Source organism: Engraulis encrasicolus, chromosome 11, assembly GCF_034702125.1.
Source record: "Engraulis encrasicolus isolate BLACKSEA-1 chromosome 11, IST_EnEncr_1.0, whole genome shotgun sequence".
NCBI lineage: Eukaryota > Metazoa > Chordata > Actinopteri > Clupeiformes > Engraulidae > Engraulis > Engraulis encrasicolus.
This window is the reverse complement of record NC_085867.1, coordinates 22238062-22255561: the sequence shown is the minus strand read 5'-3', so window position 1 is coordinate 22255561 and position 17500 is coordinate 22238062.

Here is a 17500-nt window from a genome sequence, read left to right as displayed (position 1 = left end):
GACAGGACAGTCGAAGATGGTGACAGGAAGTGAATGGGACAGAGAGACAGGGGAGGATCGGGAAATGACCCCGGCCACTCTCGAACCGGGGTCCCCGTGGGTGGGCATGCAAGCCCAAATGTGGGGTGCTTAGCGCGCTGCGCCACAGCGCCTCCATAATGACCTTATGATACCTTGAGCTTTCCGGTATGCAAATTCGCATCCGCTCTATTTCAGGCACTAAACTCAAGGAAGCAAACCCACATATTCAAAAGGACATTTCAATAGCCATAGCAGCGTAGCTGGCACAAGGGGCCTTGAGGAGACTTACAGTAACCAGAATCAAAGAGTGAGCTGGTGCTCACCCTAGATAGATATATTTTAATCAGCAGGCTGAGGGAGCTAGGAGAACTCAGCAGCAAGGCCAGCAGAGCAAAGATGACCAATCATTAACATCAGCTTTAATACACTGTACCAATGATGACCAATCACTAACATCAGCTGTAGCAATGATGACCAATCACTAACATCAGCTGTAGCAATGATGACCAATCACTAACATCAGCTTCAGGTGGCTGCAATGATGACCAATCACTAACATCAGTTTCAGGGGGCTGCAATGATGACCAATCACTAACATCAGTTTCAGGGGGCTGCAATGATGACCAATCACTAACATCAGTTTCAGGGGGCTGCAATGATGACCAATCATTACCACCAGCTTCAGGGTGCTGCAGTAGAATTATCTTGACAGGTGTCCCAGCCAAGGAAGCCGACAGAGGGGGGGGGACAAAATTATCAGTTGTCCTGGGCCCATGTAGAAAGGGGGGTGGGGCAGACTTGGGTCCTCATTACATTACATGTTTTGGGTGAGGGGGCCCTTTCAGATGACTTTGTCTCAGGCCGGGCCAAAGCTGTCAGTGGCCCGGGTCCCTGCCACCATTTGTAGCTGTTTTAAAACACTGGGTCTTTCTCAAATGCAAGGCCAGTGTCCTTCGAAGTGTACCAACCTAATTAGTCACGCCCAGTGATTGGATACCCGTTATTAGTCATACCCAGTGATTGGATATTCTGTAGAGTTCACCAAAAAGTATCCAATCACTGGGCGTGACTAATTAGGCTGATACACTTGGAAGGACACTGGCCTTGCATTTGAGAAAGACCCACAGTGATGAAGTATGGATGGTAGACAGGTGTAATCTACTTTTTTGTGGTGGGTATACTGTATATTTGATCATTTTTTAGGTGAGTATACTGAATATATTTGTGTTATTCTAAATAATGGATCAATCAATTTTAGTTGGGTATACTGAAATCCCTGAAATTTTGAGGTGGGTATACTGCGTATACCTGTGTTCTACATAGACTACACCACTGGAGACAGGGGACAATTGTAGTAGAGAAACAAAAGGCAAAACAAACGGAAAAACAAACCCCTGTTGTCTCATTAGACAGGTCATCAGCTGGGAAAATTAGGCCTTTCGTCCTACCGCACTTTTCTCTGTGGATTACTGACCAGAAGCCCAATTGGAAGAAATTAAAACATGGGGCCACGTCAATTTTTGCTCAGAATTCAATATGGCCGCCATTTTCCAAAATGACTTGTTTTCATGCATTATTACATTGTACTATAAGGTGATATTCATGAACGATGAACTACTTTCAGCACTATTCTGTCCTATTTCCTTACATACATGTTTACAAAGGTTGACTAAACTAAAATAAATGAAAATAAAGTTGACACCTTGCAATATCCAAAAGAAAGTGCTGAAAATAATGTTTGAAATGCACATACAGAGTCTATGGCTGCGAAAATTAGGCCTATTGTCCTGTCAGGGTTTTCACAGTGTATTACAGACCAGAAGGACTATTGAAAAGGATTCACCAGCTGGTTGCCATCTCAAATGTGCTCCAAAATTCAAAATGTTTGTCTGTTTTTCAGAATGACTTTCATACATTTTTTCTCAATACTGTAAGACCATAATTATCAATAAAGATAACCTATTTTCAGTGAAATCTCCTATCTACAGACGTGAGTACAAAGGTTGGCAACAGAAAAATGTAAATTTCCTATAGACAATATCCTAAGGATTGTTGTCAGAAAATGATTGAATTACACATACACAGTTGACTGCTGAAAAAAGGCTATTGATCTGCCAAACTTTTCACATTAGATTTCTGACCAAAAGTTTTTCAGGCCTACATTTTTTTGCATAAAGCAAGGGTGAGTGTGCGTGCGTGTGTGTGCGCGCGCGCGCGTATCCCCCGCTCATCTTTCCCCTGCTCTGCAGTATCTTTCCCCCACACACTATTCTGCCTCCTCCACCCCCTCACTCATCCCCCCCACACACACTATTCTGCCCCCTAACCCCCTCACTCATCCTTCCCATGCTACTCTGCCCCTCCACCCCTCACTCACCCCCCACTATTCTGCCCCCCACGCTCAACCCCCCTGACTCATTCTTCCCCCACCCCCCCACAAAATACTCGCCCACCCCCCACCCAATGTGAAAGGTTTGGCAGGTCAACCCCCCCCCCCCCCCCCGACTCTACTTACCACCCCCCCACACACACACACACACATTATTCTGCCCCCCCCCGAACCCCCCACACACTATTCTGCGGGCCCACCTCTTAATTCAATCCCGACTCATTCCCCCCCAACACCACTCTGCCCCCCTACCCCCACTCACCCCCTCATTCATCCCCCCGCTCCTCCAATTCGGTCCCCTACCCCCTACCCCCCCCACCTTACCCCCCCCAACACACTGTATCTATGTCAGTGTATGTAAAGAAGCACACTGGCCACACACACTTGAGAAAAGCGCACTCAGGCACACGTACACACACATTAGTGAAAGTGAAAGCCCATTGGGAAACTCCAACTCCCATTGTCATTGTGACACGGCACTCCACAGCACACAAGTGAACACTGCACACTGCACACAACGAAATTGCATTTATGCCTCACCCGTGCAAGGGGGCAGCCCTCAGCGGCGCCCCATGGGGAGCAGTGCGGTGGAACGGTACCATGCTCAGGGCACCTGAGTCATGGAGGAGGATGGGGAGAGCACTGGTTGATTACTCCCCCCACCAACCTGGCGGGTCGGGAGTCGAACCGGCAACCTCTGGGATGCAAGTCTGACGCCCTAACCGCTCACCCATGACTGCCCTTAAATCCATGAATACAAACGCACGCACGCACACACAGTTTGGCAGGACAATATGCCTTTTTTCAGAAGTCCACTGTGAAATTCAATCATTTGACAACATTCCTTTGGATATGTCAAAGTGGCAAGATACAGGGGGTGGACAAAATAACTGAGACACCTACCATTTTAGTGTTGGAAGTTTAATGGCTCAAGTGGACCAGCCTGTTGGCCAATCTTCATTAATGGCACATTGCACCAGTGAAGTGAAGTGTGAAGGTTCAATTAGCAGGGTAAGAGCACAGTTTTGCTCAAAAATGTGCAATGCACACAACATTATGGGTGACATGTCAGAGTTCAAAAAGGTGTAACTGTTGCATCTTTGACCGAGACAGTCTTTGTGATGTATCAAGAGCCACAGTATCCATTGTAATGCAGGGCTTTTTCTAGGCTTTTTTGGCATGAGGGAGCATCATGGCAGGTTACGGAGGGAATTTACTAGGGGCGCTCAAAAAAGTAATTTATATATTAAAAAAAAGAAGTATGAGGGTGCACCCACGGAGGTACGAGGGTGGAGCGCCCCTATTTCCCCGTTCAGAAAAAGCCCTGTAATGTCTGCATACCACCAAGAAGGATGAACCACATCCAACAGTAATAACTGTGGATGCAAGAGGAACTAAATGACACTAAAATGACAGGTGTCTCAGTTATTTTGTCCACCCCCTGTATATATATTCATGCCTTTTTCTAGACAACCTTTATACTCACGTCTGTAAGGAGATAGGACAATTTAACTGAAAAATAGGTCATCTTTATTGGTAATTATGGCCTTACAGTATTGAGAGAAATGTGTGAAAGTCTGCCATTCTGAAAAACAGAGAACATTTTGAATTTTGGAGCACATTTGGAGCACATGGAGCACATTTCATCTTTTTCAATAGGCCTTCTGGTCTGTAATCCACTGTGAAAACCCTGACAGGACAATAGGCCTAATCATCGCAGCCATAGACTCTGTATGTGCATTTCAATCATTATTTTCAGCACTTTCCTTTGGATATTGCAAGGTGGCCAACTTTATTTTCATTTCTTTTAGTTTAGTCAACCTTTGTAAACATGTATGTAAGGAAATAGAACAGAATAGTGCTGAAAGTAGTTCATCGTTCATGAATATCACCTTATAGTACAATGTAATAATGCATGAAAACAAGTCATTTTGGAAAATGGCGGCCATATTGAATTCTGAGCAAAAATTGACGTGGCCCCATGATTTAATTTCTTCCAATAGGGCTTCTGGTCAGTAATCCACAGAGAAAAGTGCGGTAGGACGAAAGGCCTAATTTTCCCAGCTGATGACCTGTCTACATTTGTAACATCACTCTCTAAATCCCTGTGAGTTGCATTTGCATTCATCGCCACATGCCATCGTCTCGAAGGTGTCCTGCCGCGCTGCTAATTGAAGTGTCGTTGAACAGCTAATTAGCCAAGTCAATATTTATGGAAATCTACACAACAAAACCAGCAACCACCTCTTTAATTCATTTTTATTCTTATTTTGTTTTATGTCACTTCGAAATGCATAGATCTGAGAGAGGAACTCACAGTTCTCCTCGTTTTCCTGCATTTACAAGTAGGCCATGATGTTTGTCATTCAGAGATGCTTTTGTCTCGATTTAACCCCTCCAGAAGCCTTTATTTTTTAATGTGTTTGTGTCTATTAGACCACAGTGCAGCTCCAAGAAACATCTTCTCAGTAGGTGAACCGAGATGCCCTGAAGTGCAATTCATCTTCTGCTCAATCCAGCTGGGGATGTCAACCACAGACGCCAATGCACTGTGGAGCTGCACAAAAGAACAAAAACCTTCAAGAGTCATTCAAGGCAACCCTTAGCATCAGAGCCGGATTAACGCACAGGCTAGATATGGCTGCAGCCTAGGGGCCCCCACCTGCCAGGGCCCCCACCACAGGCTAGATATGGCTGCAGCCTAGGAGCCCCCACCTGCCAGGGGCCCCCACAGACTAGAAATGGCTGCAGCCTAGGAGCCCACCTGCCAGGGCCACCACAGTCTAGATATGGCTGTAGCCTAGGAGCCCCCACCTGCCAGGGCCCCCACAGACTAGATATGGCTGCAGTGTAGGGGTCCTCACCTGCCAGGGCCACCACCACAGGCTAGATATGGCTGCGGCCTAGGAGCCCCCACCTGCCAGGGCCCCCACCACAGGCTAGATATAGTTGCAGCGTAGGGGCCCCCACCTGCCAGGGTCCCCACCACAGGCTGGATATGGCTGCAGCCTAGGGGTCCTCACCTGCCAGGGCCACCACCACAGGCTGGATATGGCTGCAGCCTAGGGGTCCTCACCTGCCAGGGCCACCACCACAGGCTGGATATGGCTGCAGCCTAGGGCTCCTCCTGATTGGCCAAAAGTGAAAAAATGTGTCAAGATACAATATTGAAAAAAATGATGGTGTTTTGAGTACTGTTGGTGGAAATGTTATCCCCAATTCCTAGTTATTATGACACTGTGTATGTAAATTAGTCACAAAATTTACCCTCCGGGGGCCCCACAGCCAACCTATAGCTATCCCTCTTACTTTCGTCTCCTCTCTCTCTCCCTGCCTCTCTTTCCTCTCTCTCTCTCCCTTCTCTCCCTTCTCTCGTCCCCGTGCTTTCACAATCTCACGCTCCCCATTGTTTGTCTCTCTGTTTCTCTCTTTCCTTCCAACTCTTTCAGTTTCTGTCTGTGCATCTCTCTCCCACTCCTCTTTCTATAGATGAGTTGATGAGTGGATGCAAGTGTTATTTTCCACAGTGCAGAGTTCTACTCTGGAGCACTTACAGTATTCATTTAGAAACAATTGTGCCTCACTCTTTAATATTTATTTCAAAATAAAAAGGGCAATGTAGCCTACTTGTGTATAGGCTCTGGTTCTGAATGCAAAAAGAGTGCTCAGACTCTCATGGGGTGGAAAGACCTTGAGGATGTTCTGAGCAAATTACAATTCATCAGCACAGAAGATAATGTGAACACACCATGGGATGCCACTCTCCCTGCGGTGACGCATTTCCCAGATACGGCGATGGAGGCTTGTGTGTGTGTGTGTGTGTGTGTGTGTGTGTGTGTGTGTGTGTGTGTGTGTGTGTGTGTGTGTGTGTGTGTGTGTGTGTGTGTGTGTGTGTGTGTGTGTGTGCGTATGTGTGTGTGTGTGTTCATGTGTGTGTGGGTGTGTGTGCGTATGTGTGTGTGTGTGTTCATGCGCATGCACTTCCGTGTGAGGTGCAATCCACGGGAGAGATGCTGTGTTTCCAAATAGCAACCTCCATAATTAAGGCTAAGCACAGACATCAAGGGGATTTCAGAAGCAGAACTGGCTTCCTCTCCCCCATCAGCCAAAACATGAAGCAATCCCATTGTAATGGGGCTTCCAAGACCAGCCTTATGCAATAAGACGAGTTAGAGAGAGAGAGGCAGAGAGACATAGTAAGAGCAAAAGAAACAGAGCGAGAGAGAGAGGGAAAAGCAAACCAAAAAGAGGGAGAAAGAGAGAAAAATGTGCAAGACAGAGATGACTCTCTCTCTCTCTCTCATGTCTCAAGGCCATTGGCACAAGAACTGAAGCAGGACCTCCTCCAGAGTCAAGCACCAATGAAATAGCACATTTCCCAATGAACATAATCACATGTACGTAGCTCCTCGCTGTGCACGGCTCAACACTTTTTGCTCCCCTCAAGGCACCACGCCACAGCAGAACAGAACAGAGGTGCACAATAACAAAGTTAAGCACTGTACTTAAATTGAGGTTGATTTTTAGTAATTGTACTTTCATGTTACTACAACTGAATGACTCCATATGTTCACGTTACTTTCACTTTCACATCACACACAGTACTACGCAACTGCAGCACTTGTTTTCTACTCCTGTTGGGGAGTCAAGTGGGAGGAGACGAGATCCACCAATGCGCCACTTTGTCCTCCTCGAAGATGTTTTGATAACTGTAGGCTTTAAAGGTGCATTGTGTGGTCAGAGTAGGAATTGCAACTATGCTGCTCATTGAACTTATGCTGCCTGTTGTCAAATTTGATCTTTTCATGAATATTTACAAAATAGTACACTATTTAGGCTACTAGTATGAACAAAGAACAGTATATTTCCCAGCTAAAAAAACGTATATTTCTGGAAATTCAAAATGGCAGACAGAGATGGGAGAGGATGCCCCTTTTCATGTATGAAAAGTGCAATTTTCCCAGTCATAATGAATACTTAGAATTTGATGGTGGTGATAAGTATTCAAGAATATGGTAACATTTGTGAATGGGCAGCATGAATTCTGGAAAGAAACTGCTAAAAATATTACACAGTGCCCCTTTAATGACATGTGAAAATATTCTGTATTTTTACTGGACCACTGCAGAGCCTGCTGCTGGGCCTTGCTCAGCCCCTAGGGCAGGGGTACTCAATTAAAAGTCCCCGAGGGCCAGTTTTTCAAAATTCCTCCCATTAAAGGGCCAACACGAGCCGCCCCCCTCCCCCCACTAAAAAAAAACCATAACAAAAAATGATAAGGCCTTTGTCAGCACAAAACACGCACTCACAGCAGATATTTAGTTTCCAGTGACAGGATGGGGGGAAAATTCTCTCATACGACTACATGGCCTGCATTTTCCTGGAGCACTGTTGGGTGAGGTGCCTGCCTTGCTCTCATTGCCACCCTTCATTTTTTTTTTTAAATGACACAAGATTATTTGTTAGCCTAGATTTGCAGACTACACCCATACATATTTATTTCTTAGTGAGAAAACCAATAAGCCTGAAGATAACACTTTTCAAACAAATGTTGCTTATTATGACTTTGTTTATGCAGCTCTCACATGCATACTGCATAATGCAATAATATCATGGACCCAGCAAAGAGGAGGACGCCTTAGGTTTTGCCAACAAGAAAATGGCACATTTGATGCAATGTTGATTACATGCATCAGCCAATAATAAATTGTCAAGTTACTCATAACTTTGTTTGTAGTCTGAAGAGGGGCTTAGCATTCCAAACGAACTATTTGGGGACTGTTTAAAAGTGTGAAAAGTTTATAAAGCAATTCGTTTTTTAAGTAGGCTACCACTAGTTAGCTGCCAGCAGAGCTCAAACACAATTTGCCTTCATTTGTGTTAGCAACTAGCTACAGCTAGTGCTAAACCAATTCGAAGTCCTAACACACTGTTTGCAATGAAATGTGGACCATTACTTTCAAAAACGAGGCAAAGAGAACTTTGTAAATTACTTATTTGCAAGTTCTGATACCGTCCTTCCCTTCTGTAGTCCACCTCACAACAACCTCTAATGCCACCCTCATAGTCACTTCTGTTTGGAGCCTGCAGGGAGAAACTGATTGAGGGAGCGGGGCACGGCAAGCGTCTTCCTAGCGTCTGTGGCGCGATTTCAAAATAAGAGCCGGCAGCGCGATCGGACCAAAAATTTTTTTTTTTTGGGTGTACATTTTTCAAAATTATTTGAGGGCCACAAATAGATGCCTCGCGTTGCACAAATGGCCCGCGGGCCGCTATTTGAGTATGGGGGCTGTTAGGGAGTTGAACATTAACTCTCTAGCTCTCTTAGCTCAACAACTCTGATCCAGAGGAGTCAACACTGTGTAGTGTTGCTGCAACTCTTGATGTTCAGATTTTGGCTGGAATCTAACTCAGACAAATTTGCTGTGTACTATAACCTCATTTGTGATTAGCACATAAAGGAGCATGTGCAGCAGCTTTGTGGCACAAAGCCCTACAGACTAAGAGTACTGCTATAAAATAATTTCAAGAGAAGATTGTTTTGTTCCTTTTTTGGCTCCTCTTCCTTGTGATAGGGAAATTAATTTGAGAGAATGTGCGTGCAAGTAAGAGAGGTGGAAGGATTGGAAGAGAGATCGGGGGGCGGTCTTTTTGACAGATATTTCTGTGGAGAAAGATTGGGCCACTCAGTAACAAGTTCATCTCTACTGTATATATTGTATTACTTCCATCCATTTCTTTTTTTTCTTAATCCAATTTGTAACAGGGATCTGATTCTGTTAGGGCAATCAATTTTCATGTTTAAGTTCTGTAGGGACACAAGAAAAAAACCAGAGCTCATAATAACATAACAAAATGTGGGGCAGAATCTAGAGACTGTACTACTTTCATTCCCTTGTGCCTCCTGTTGAAAGAATATCCAGCTTGATTTATATGGAGAGCCACAACCATGCAAACCATATAATTCTCTTGTTAGTCCCTGATGTGGAATTTTGGTCATTTTCTTTCCCTCCCGCATCCTCTAATTGCTAGTTTCGTCCCACATTGTTTTTTGTGAGTGTCCATCGCAAAAGGCATTAAGAATTTATGCCCTTGCTTGATGTACTTTTAAGGGATTGTGGTACAGCAGGGTCCGAATAATAGAGATACTGAAGTTTTCCAGAGAAGTAGTAACACACAGCATTAAAGAGGTGCATCCCTATGCTTTCTGGCTAATGAGGCTCCCTCAACAATAAGTGTAAGTCTACTTCCACATAGCCCAGCCCATAGGAAGATCCACTGGCCTTTCTTAGCAGTGTGAAAAAACATGTTTACTTTTGTGATGCAGAACTGGAAAGCTGCTGTATGAAGAATTAAACAAACAGTCGCAATAGGAAGAAGAAGGTACTTTCAGCCACTCCATGTCTCGCTGTTTTTGTCTTTTTGTTTTAAACCCATCAGACAAAATCCCACACGCTTCATTTCTGTTTGCTTCCTGGGTTTAGAATTTGGCTTCTATGCTAATCTCTTGCACATCTGATGAATAGAAGACAATGCCTGAAGAGAACAATATTGAGGTTTAGTGCTGGTGGAAAAAGAGTGGAAAAAAACATATTTCCTGAAAGCATTATGTTGTTTTGTATGCAGGCAGCTTTTATTGACCGTACAGATTCTTCTCAGCCCCTGTCTGGGAGTCACAGTCGGTTGGCTACCCAGCCCACGTCCGCCTCACGCCCTCCCCTGCCCCACAATCCCGGCTAGGGACATGGCAAAGTTCGGAAAATTCTAGATCAATGGATTGGATTTAGAGGGTCTGTCTGCACGGTGTGCCCGGGTTGAGGCGATGGAGAGGCCATTCTGCACTCCCTGGGTAGCCTGTACACAAATGCCTCTCTTGCCCTGTCCTGCCTGCCTGCCTGCAGAGAAGGCAGGCCTGGGCCCTGTTCTGTGAAATGGAAAGGCGAATTGACACAAGCAAACACAGTGGGTCTCAGGGGCCTTCCTTATGAGGAGGGTGTTCCATTTCTCTGCCTAATAGGCAGCCCGCTCTCGCTTTGAGCCAAGCACATTAAAAGAGCAGCAAAAAGCCAGAGAGAGAGAGAGAGCGAGCGAGAGCGAGAGCGAGAGAGAGAGAGAGAGAGCGAGAGCGAGAGAGAGAATGGTCAAGCTGTAAGTGTTCTGCTCACAGAGAGCCTGAGCACCACTCTAATAAAATCAAGAGGATAGAAAGACAGGCTTTCATTTCTTTCTTTTCTTCTTCTCTTCTTCTCTCCCTCTCTCTAACTTCTGGCGCTAACTCTTCCGTTGCTCTCTCTTTCTCACCCTCTCCCTCTCATACGGTATATGAATGATAACAATGTCAATGGAGTGAAAACATTTCCCCTTCCTTCCCCTCTTGACTTTAATTCTCCTGGGTTCTTGGGCACAATTGTGCAGAAAGCTACAAATTGTTCTCTGAAAAAAGAAGAAACAAAAAACCCTCATAAGCATCAGAGGAGAAAAAACAAGAGAATAAAGTTGTGTAATCCGCCCCCTCCTTTCTTCCATTACCTTTCTCCTTTCTCTCTCTCTCCCTCTCGCACACACACCAGGCTTATTTCTAAAGTTCTTTTGGGCACACACATAAACAGAAACACACAATTTCTGGATTAACCACCTTCCAATAAAGATCTCGAGTGACATATTTAAACATCGCAGCTGCAGATGGCTTGGTTGGAGCAGAGGGAGGCTGTTTATAATTTTTCTCCAAAAAACTGCAAACACTCGAGATTCAAAGGCATCATCATCACTCAAGCATGAAGGAACATTGCAGCACTTTGTAACAAGTTTGGTGACAGCTAACAGTTGCTTTGAGGGACGACTGCTGCATCACGTCAGCGTTTTTCAGGACCAGTTATTAACTCAAAGACTCCACAAGATGCCTTTGTCTCCAACAGCAGATGTTTTTCTAAACTTTCCAGTAAAGCACTGGCCTCATGCTGTGCAATTGGGTCAGGTCATGTGCGGTTTGAGCTCGTCTGAGGCAGAGCAAAAAAAAAGGCAGAGCAGGACAGGACAGGTGCAGATTGCTGCAAACAGGCCTTTACTGTGATAGACTACACTAGGCCTTGTGTGTTTTTTAATAGAATGCTTAAGATGTCTTTTGCCTGTTTCTTCAACAGCAGATGTTCTTGTAAACTCTCAGCTTAAGCACTGATATCATTTCGATATAGCCTACCCGAGTATTGCTGCAGGCAGTTCAGGCAGTTCTTAAGGCAAAAGGGGGTCCAACCCAGCAGTGGAGAGGTGTTCCTAATTAAGTGGCCGGTGAGTGTATGCGTGCACACATATACTGCACAAGCTGTGGACTGGAAGGGGTCTTATCTTCTAGACTGACAAGACTGTGCACAACCTCAGCTGGGCTGTAATGTGGAAAATTCATTTTCAACACATCTCTGCCTACAAAACCCCGACAGGCTGGCCTGTCTGTAGATCCCCTCCCCGCTCTCTCTCTCTCACACACACACACACACACACACACACACACACACACACACACACACACACACACACACACACACACACACACACACACACACACACACACACTACACTCATGCATTTGTTGCGCTTAGAGAGGTGCTGAGATTTGCTGAAAATGAATATCCTTGTCACAACAAAACAGCCCGTCTGTTGCCCTCTCTGAGAACTCAAATGAAAATATCTCCATGCTCACACACACTTCCTGCCCGGTGCTGGCTAAAATGAGCTGAAATGGCTAAAATGAGCTGAACTGTACAACACTCTGCTTGCCAATCACTCACATTATTTCCAGCAGAGTATCAAATGAAGTGCGGGCACCACCAAAATTGCTGTTCAATAATCTGTAGGAAAAGGGGGGCATTGTTTTACATGCAATGAGCTATATACAATAAGAAAAACATGTGGGGGGGGCTCACACACATTTGGCTAAATGTACAACGCTCTGCTTGCCAATCACTCACATTATTTCCAGCAGAGTATCAAATTAAGCGCGAGCACCACAGAAATTCTTGGTGAAATATCTCTATGAAAGGGAGGCTTTGTGGCAATGGCCACTAAAAAAAAAATAGAGGCCGGGTGACCCTTTTTAACCGAGACAAAACATGCTTCACAGATCTCAAGCAAAACAGGCGGATGGGGTTCACGGATGGCTTTCCCATGTGTGTGTTTCCACAGTCTGGAGCCGTGTGGTGGAGTCCCAGCAGGGGCTGAGTCCAGGTCCGTGTAAGAGACACTCAGCAGCAGCAACAAGTCAGCACCCGGTCGGGTCGGCCCTCCTAGAAACAACACCCGGCTCCGGTATCACTGACACAGCCTGTGTTCTTGTCTTTTCTTTGTCTTGGTCATGTCTGGAGAGAGGGTATTTGCTCTAGGTCTGGTAGGTCTGGTGAGGCCGAGGTTCGTTTTGCTTTCGGCCTTGGTTGGCAGTGTGTGTGTGTGTGTGTGTGTGTGTGTGTGTGTGTGTGTGTGTGTGTGTGTGTGTGTGTGTGTGTGTGTGTGTGTGTGTGTGTGTGTGTGTGTGTGTGTGTGTGTGTGTGTGTGTGTGTGTGTGATACTATATATTGCGCGACATGACCGACTGGTAGACCTAATCTCTGACAGCCTTAAGGACATTTTAGATGAAGGTATAGACATGCATAAACACAGTGCTGTGCAGATAAGCTGGTTTACTACAGAAAATGATGGAGTTCATGTTCAACTAGACAATCTCCCAAATACTCCAGATATTACTATCATTGATGAAGCGAATAGGATAGTGACCCTCGTTGAAATAGGTTGTTCTTTTGATTTATTTATGGACACTTGTTTTAATACCAGCCCCTGGTGGAATTAATTATGAGCCTTGGATATAACTGCAAGTTAGTCGTCCTTGTGTTTGGGAGCCTAGGACACATACATAAACTAGTCATTCGAGGGTTGCAACTGTGTGGATTATGCAAAAAGAGTGCAAAGGCACTGGCTAAATTTTGTTCAATTTCTGCGATAATAGGAAGCCTGTCCATTTGGAGACGGAGATGTCACATCTATCCAATAGAGACTAATGGACTTATTATTCTGATTTTCATCATACTTGCCAATCTGCAGAATATTTCCATAAATGTTTGGATCTGTAATCCTTCCCTGTGTGGTGATCCAAATAAAAGTACTAAACTGTGTGTGTGTGTGTGTGTGTGTGTGTGTGTGTGTGTGTGTGTGTGTGTGTGTGTGTGTGTGTGTGTGTGTGTGTGTGTGTGTGTGTGTAGGAATACACACGTCACCACAGGATATTTAGGCATGGCCTTGGGGTCAAGGGTCAACAGGAAAGACCTCATCCCCATAATGCATTGCAAACAGTAGAACCTCCTTCCATAACTCCCAGGAGAGCAGTAAATGATGAAGACGTCCTAATACTATGCACTATGGGGGAGGGTGGTCTATGACCTCCCACACCTTCCACCAACCTTCAACACTACATTCTGCTTAAATCAGGGGTGGGGCACCTATGTCTCCAGGGCCGTTTACGTTTTATCCAGCCCCTGATATGATTTTAATGTTATGCAGCCTCACATGAAATATGACATGTTTTGTATAGGAATCTTATTAATGTTAGCGGCCCTCGACTTAGGGGCTTGATGGGCTCCCCCGCCAAGCACTGACACATAAACGCCTCCAGCAGACTGCCCTCTACTTAAATGTAAGTCACCTGCTGCCAGTTGGAATATCCATTTTATAACAGCAGGATCCTCCTCTCCTTCTGAAGGTGCTCAACCCCAGCACTGAACACACATCACCCACCATCACTACTCTACTCTCAGCGGTGCTCACAGGAGTGGACTGGCCGCACGACTAGATATGTGTGTTGTGTCTTCTGTGTGTGAAAAGAAAGAAAAAAAGAAAGAGAGAGAAGAGAGGGAGAGAGAGAGATAAATGGAGATGTGTGAAGGAGAGGAGAGGAGAGGAGAGAGTGTGTGTGTATGTGTGTGTGTGTGTGTGTGTGTGTGTGTGCGTGTTGAAACAGTTAATCCCTAAGACAGGACAGGGTCTGTGTGCCAGATTTCTTTAGTCAAATTGTTCGGCAGTAGAACGCAACTGAACATTTCTCTCATTTCATTTCATTTCATTTCTTGTCTTGTCTTGTCTTTTTTTTCTTTTTTCTGTTCTCGTCTTTTCTTCTCTGCTACAGCCAGGCCAGGGATTCAGGGACTTGGTACACTTGGTACCGTACACACACACACACACACACACACACACACACACACACACACACACACACACACACACACACACACACACACACACACACACACACACACCCCTGCCCCCACCCATCTCTATCCATGGCACCTAGGGCTGTGCCCTTGAAGAGAGAACCGTGCTCTGACTACTGCCTGCACATGCACTCACAGATACACGCACATTACCAAATGTTCCTGGAAGCTGTGTAGCACAGGGGTCCCCAACCTTTATGGGTCTGAGGGCTACTTAAGGCTACCTGAGGGCTACTGAGGGCTACCCGAGGGCTGCCTGTTTATTCAAAATCCTCTACCGATATCTTGACATCTTTCTCAAGTCACACTATTATTGAATGATAGTTTGCTTAGGTTATAAAGAAATATTCTTTATAGGTAATAAACAAATAATCTCATATTTAGATGAAGAAAAGCATTAACTGTGACTTAAATCTTGTAGTCCTCACAATCTATGAGCATCCAAGGTGGGCACCTCAGAAGCTCCTGGAGGGCTACTAGGCGCCCGCGGGCACCACGTTGGTGACGCCTGGTGTAGCATGAACATGAGGAGGTGCTTGGGAGGGGGGAAGAGAGAGGGCAGGAAGGGCAGGAGCAGGTTGGAGCAAGGGAGAGAGGAAATTATATAGAGAAATGGAGGGAGGACATGCCAGAGAGACAGACATGAGGGAGAGAGTATATCAATGGAGGGCTATGTCTTCTTTTTAATTAGGACAGTATGTTTGAAAGCGCGTCTGAGTGACATATTTTCATTGGAGGCTGGAGGCTGCTGTGGTGATTACTGTTATTATTATCACTGAAGTTTAAACTGTAAACTGTCAAGCAATGACTGAATAAGGACAATACTCTCTCTCTCTCTCTCTCTCTTTCTCTCTCTCTCTCTCTCTCTCTCACTCTATATCTCTGTGTAATGGCAGTCTGATGGATTGCATTTTGCCTCATCTAAATAAAAACACTTCAAAGCTCATATGGTCAAAGCCAGCCAGTTTTCCCTCTTGAACTGTATAGCAAATCTCTCAAGAGAAAATGGCCTCCTTCCCTTTCCCACTTGAACTTCATAGCAAACCTTTATAGGAGACTAGGAGGGAAATGTTCTCCTTCCCTTCCCTTCCCTTCTCTGTCTTCTCCTCTCCTGGCCACTGCTTGTGAAGTGTTGTGGTAAAGGCCCATCTGCACTGCCTTTATAGCCTTCCTCCTCGCGTCCTTAGAGGATGGGTGTGCACTCTAATCTACTGGAGGGAAAAGAGTTGAGGATGACAACACCACTGACCTTGTAACGAGCCCCCATGTCAGCTGGTCTTACACCTCTCTTCTCCTCATCCTGCTTTTAGTCAACAACTCTCCTTCTCCTCCTCCTGTCTTCTACTCATTTTATTCTGTCATTTCACCACCTACTTCAATGGATGGGTCTCCACTCTAATCTGTTGGAGGGAAAAGAGTTGAGGACGATAACACCATTGACCTTGTAATCAGCCACCATCTCAGCTTGTCTTCCTCTCTCCTCTCTTCCTCAAATCTTCTCCTCCTGTTTATTCTCACATATTTTCCCCTTTCTTCTTCTCTTATACTGTCATTTCCTCTCCTCCTCCTCTTCATAGTTTTATTGACTGTCTCTCTCACTCTCTTCAGACTGTCTCTTCCTCTCCTCCTCCTCATTTTACTCTGACCATCTATCGCTCCTCCTCTCCTTCTATTCGGACACTCATTTTATCTGACCCCTTTCGTTTTTTTGTCTTTTTATTCCCTGTCATTTCATTTTATTCTGTCTCCTTTTCATCTTCTCCTGCACCTGCAGTTACAGTTCATTCCCCTGTGCAATATTCACTTCTGTTCTCAGTACTTTCATAGCCTCTGTCCTGCAATCGTCTTTTTCCCTGAAACACCTTTCTACATGCTTCTCTTCTCTTCTGCCTTTTCCACCCCCTCATCCTCTCCATGTCCCCGTACTCATACAAATGACAGATTGTCATCATGCATACTGTAGGCATATTTGTTGAATTACTTCTCCGTTGAGGTTACTGAGTCCAGAGAGATGGCAATAGCAGAAGTGTCCAGTGCCGGTTCTAGACAATTTGGTGCCCAACTTTTTGTGCATTTACGTGTAGAAATTGGCATCTGTATACATAGGGCCGTACATCTGATTGAGCACAGCTGATCTGGCACTACAGTACTGTCTATACGTATACTGACTGCCCAATGCCCATGAATAATCATTGTCAATGTAAACTTAAATGTATTATTTCTCTGTCTTGACATTATAACTCTGTTTGACTTTCCGGTGTTACTTTAGCGCCACCAAGACATGTGGTGCCCTTGGCGACCGCCTTGTCTGTCCATGCCTTTCGCTGGCCCTGGCTGTGTCTGGGGAACAACAGCAGTGGTGGTGGAAGTGGTTTTAGAGTAGAGAGTATCGTTTATTGATCCCAGGGGGAAATTAAGGTGTCAAGTAGCATACACACATAAATAAAGACATTGCCCACAAGACATAACACACATAATTACACATAAAATAATCATATATAGCTTACTGTTGCATACATTTTGCCAAGGCATCTCTCTCTCACACACACACACACACACACACCAAAATATAAAGTGTAAAGTGTCCACAGTGTTAACATGTGCCAAGTGGCACATAGAAACCAAAACAAAGTGGCCATAAAGTGTCCAGGAGTGTCCATAATCTCTCTGTCTAGTACAATGTCCATAGTATTCCTTGGAAAAAGGATGGGGGGGAGGGGGGTCGCCCCCTGTGTCACTCCACACACTCTCTCTCTCACACACACACACACACACACACACACACACACACACACACACACACACACACACACACACACACACACACACACACACACACACA